Source organism: Cucurbita maxima, unplaced genomic scaffold (genome assembly GCF_002738345.1).
Source record: "Cucurbita maxima cultivar Rimu unplaced genomic scaffold, Cmax_1.0 Cma_Scf00153, whole genome shotgun sequence".
Taxonomy (NCBI): Eukaryota; Viridiplantae; Streptophyta; class Magnoliopsida; order Cucurbitales; family Cucurbitaceae; genus Cucurbita; species Cucurbita maxima.
The window spans coordinates 5793-10003 of NW_019272169.1; the positions used below are offsets into that span (position 1 = coordinate 5793).

The 4211-nt window shown below is 38.5% G+C and overlaps 1 long non-coding RNA gene across 1 annotated transcript in view; it reads right to left on the bottom strand.

Moving 5' to 3' along the window:
- Window positions 1-1098: 1098 nt before the first annotated feature.
- Window positions 1099-4211, bottom strand: part of LOC111473741 — a 30197-nt gene continuing 27084 nt past the window's right edge. Inside the window, exon 3 of the long non-coding RNA XR_002715761.1 lies at window positions 1099-1224. This is a non-coding gene — a long non-coding RNA (uncharacterized LOC111473741). The remainder of the gene's footprint in view (window positions 1225-4211) is intronic.

The following is a 4211-nucleotide window of genomic DNA, read 5'->3' on the forward strand; positions in this document are numbered from 1 at the left end:
TCTGTATCTTAAGAGGTTTGCCTATCTTATGCAGTGAAATGATCAGTGTCCTGAGGTGAGGCGCGACCTCATAAGTAAATCTGAGGGGATCATATGGCTGGATCTGAATATGTGACTCTCTCTGAACATCATCCGTGGAGGTTAGTTGACGACCCTCACATGGGACCATACATCCACTAAACGGGGTGCGACCCCCTGTGTGTCGGTCAGCTACTGAGTTATCCTACGTGGCTCCACGTCCCCTGCTCAGGGACGGGTTTCTACGGCCCAAGAAACCTGTTCAGAATACCCCTTAGCTATCACCACTAGGTCTGGGCACCTTTCACACTTCCCTATCCTGATCTGCCAAGCTCAACGATCTCCGTACCGGAGCTCTGTCTCGACGGTACGGTATCGGAGCAGAGAGGGAAGTGGAGGTTCTGATGACACTATCCACACTGCTAAACTCTAGCGGGCTACCTACAGTTACCGTGGTGACCTACTATTCTTTCTAGGGTGGAACTTGGTGGCTTAGACTTGGATTCATGCATCTTTAGGATTCTCGTGCAAGGACTCACAAACCTATCAGGTTTCGAATTTTGGGCTCTGGATCCGTCGGTAATCGTTTCGCGGGTCAAAATGCACGGTATTCTAGAGGTCCCCCAATCTAGGGTCTCATCTAGCCTACCTAGTCACAAATACCCTAATCTAAGCTCATAATTTCTCCTTGTTCATCAAGAAAGATAACACAAGCCATCATCATGCATAGGAGTTAACACGCAGCAGTTCATGCAATATTAACAAACATGCTCAACGGGAAGATAACGTCCACCTTTACCTGGAGCGCAGATTTCACAAGTTTTCCATCCTCCTCATGCATACATACTTTATCAGAATCTCAATCAAAACAGATTTAATAAATATTTCATATCTAGCTTTCCTTAATCATTTTATTTTCACAGTTTCCATACTAATATGCTAGGTCCGGCTAGCTAATTTTATGGGTGGTAGCATGCATGCATGTTCCTAGCGGTTCATACAAGTACTGCTCGTGGGAATTCAAATGGCTACTTACATGGTTGACGCGTTCCTTCCCAAGCTCGAATCATTTACCGGAAAAGGTTCCAAAAATTCTGGAATTTCCTTGATAGGTTCTAATTCACATAAAAATAGGATCAGAGTTGAAATCGAGGCAAAGAACAAGCAAACGGAGGTCGAACGGAGGGAAAACGGTCACTCACGCGCCTACAAGCGCGCTGACACGCTCTGGAGGGTGTACTACGCGTGACTTCCCACACAGTCGCAGGCCAGCGACCGGTCGGGCCAGTTCGAGTGGTTGGGACTCAGGCCGACCCGATTGCGCGCGCCTGATGCGCTTCTCCAGCCTGCGGTCGCCACATGTCGCTCGTCGATCCTGCAGCGCTCCTCCGTACGTCGGCCGACATGTGGCGGCGATTCCTCCTCTCTCTTTTTGCGTTTTTTTCCAATTTTCCAGAAACGTGAGTTTTGGAGTTTTCGATCCATTTTCTTCTTATTTTTATATCTTTCAATCCATAATCCGAATCAACAAGTTCTCTTCACGAGTATTATAGATGTCATATTCTATTTCTACAATATATTTTTCTTGTATTTTTTTTGGTAATCACAGGTCTTATTATTTGAGTTCGAATTTGGGGAAAAACACGAGTTCTTACCGAAAATAACGTTTTCTTGAAACTCCAATGTTCGTCCAGAAACTTCAAAAGACCGGTGTGAATCTTATTTTTGTTACATACCTCAAAAACTCCAGATCTAATGCTCATGAAATTTCTTAGATCTAGATAAAATCGAAAGGAATGAGTGGATCCACCACCCAAACTTCTTTTCTAGCACCGAGAGGAGTATTGCTTCGAAGTTTCTTACCTTGGATTAGATCTCCAACAACAATTTGTCTTCTCTACTATTCCTCTGTCCCAAACCCTTAACTTCTTCTCCTTTCTCCTTTCTCCTTTCTCCTTTCTCTCTCTCTTTTTCTTTTCTTTCTTTTTCTCCTCTTTTTAGAGCCCAAACAACTAGACCCTTTCTAAGAGACTCTTTGTAAGAGGCCCTTTTGCCCATATGTTGTTATTTTATTTATTTATTTATTTATAAAAAAATTCGAGTATTACTTCTTATCTATTTTTCTTTCTGTCTTATCTATTTTATTTTTATTTTCGGTTCAATGCCAAGAAAATATGATAAATATAGTCAAGAAAACTATTTATAACACTTCCTTAATGTGCTTGAGATAATTTGTGCTAATTATGGAGAAAATATAGAAAATCAAACAGTCTCATTTGTGGTTTCCTTTATTTTTTAATTAAAATTAGGACTTTGTTTTTCATCTCAATCAAAAATAGCAAATAAAAAAGAATTGATATTTATAACTATGCAACACATAGGGATATCCAAACTCAAAACTCTCATAGCATTTAATCTTTTGCATCGATATTAACCTTAAATTACCTTCCCAAAGAGGATTAAGAGCTTGTTCAACACAAGTTTTTTTTGGGTGTATAATGAACAAAAACCCAAATGGCTAAGCAACAAAAGAGCCTCAAGTATCTAAAGAAAAATTGAAGGATCCATTATTATTAATACACGTTTTGCAGGATCCAAGATACAAGCTATAGGGAGCAAAGAGCAAGAACCATGAAACGAATGACAAGTGGCTATTTACAATTATCAAACAAGCTAAGTTTTAAATGTTCATTGCAAGTCAAGAGATGACGTTTGAGCGAAACCATTTTGGACATGCATGCCCGATTCAACTGGAGCTTCACAATGAACTTTTAGCGTACGACTTTATTTTGGTGCAACTTTAATTGTTAGAATGGACATGCTTCATTTGAGGATTTTGGTCTGGGAACTAGTATTAGCTTTCTCCACGGTGTGACTTTAAAAACTGCATTTAGATAGCATTTGATGATGGATTTTACTTGAGAAATATTCCTTCGGATATCTTTGAATTATACACCCTTGGGAAAAATGAAATAAAATCCTCGAACCACAAAAACCTGTTTTTTTTTTCTTTTATGTTGGATTGCTCACCCATGTAGTAATTCAACATAGTGTTGTTGACCTAAGATTTTGTATATTTGAAATCTACAGTAGTGAGAGGAATCTTTTGGGATATCAGAATTCTTTTAATGTTTATAATTTGGTCGGGATTTGAGCTTCTAATTGCAATGACTCATACCCAAGATTCGAAATATGAATTTGGTACTCAATGGCCCTAGGATTCCCGTGATGATATGGTCAGGTTACTTACTCCTTGCTTCTAATAGTAAAAACTATGAACGCAAACCAACATGAGTCCTTCTAACATGTTTTGTCCTCAATCACGTCTTTGCTACAAAAATTCTCAAAAGGTCACCCATCATAAAATTGCTCTAGTTGAATTCGGAGTTCCTATAGTTGAAACACCAAAAAGGAAAGTGCACCTCTTTGATATAGGTAGTAACTTTCAACTCTTTTTCAGATTTTCTCATTCATCTATACTCTGGATTGCTTTCCTTCGAATGTCATCTTTACTCATTCATGTGCTCTCTTTGTCCGAGACTAGAGGCCACCCCTATGATGATAGAGATAGATAGGTCCCTAAATAATGATTGTTTGTGTTTTCATTTGCATGGCTCCCTATAGTGGGGCCACTTACTTAGCATTCTTTGAAATACTCAAGCCGTGTGCCACATTATTTTTCAGATCAAGGCAAGGTGCACTTTTACGGAGGACGGCTGCTTCACGAGCAGAGACTGTGGCACGTGGATAGGGTAGATTCATATTTAAATTTCTAGGTTTAGGTTAGAATAGGTTGTTATGCATTTCATTGTTTTAAATTATTTTGTATTGCTCTTATTTTCTCTTAATTTCAGTATTTCGTATTTAAATACGTAAGGACATGGGTGCGTTTTCCAGAGAATAGTTGTTTTAAGCGTTTTTCGAAGTTTATGTAATAAANATATAGTCAAGAGAACCATTTATAACACTGGTTAATGTGCTTGAGATAATTTGTGCTAATTAAGGAGAAAATATAGAAAATCAAACAGTCTCATTTGTGGTTTCCTTTATTTTTTTAATTAAAATTAAAGAATTGATATTTATAACTATGCGACACATACGGATATCCAAACTCAAAACTCTCATAGCATTTAATCTTTTGCATGGATATTAACCTTAAATTACCTTCCCAAAGAGGATTAAGAGCTTGTTCC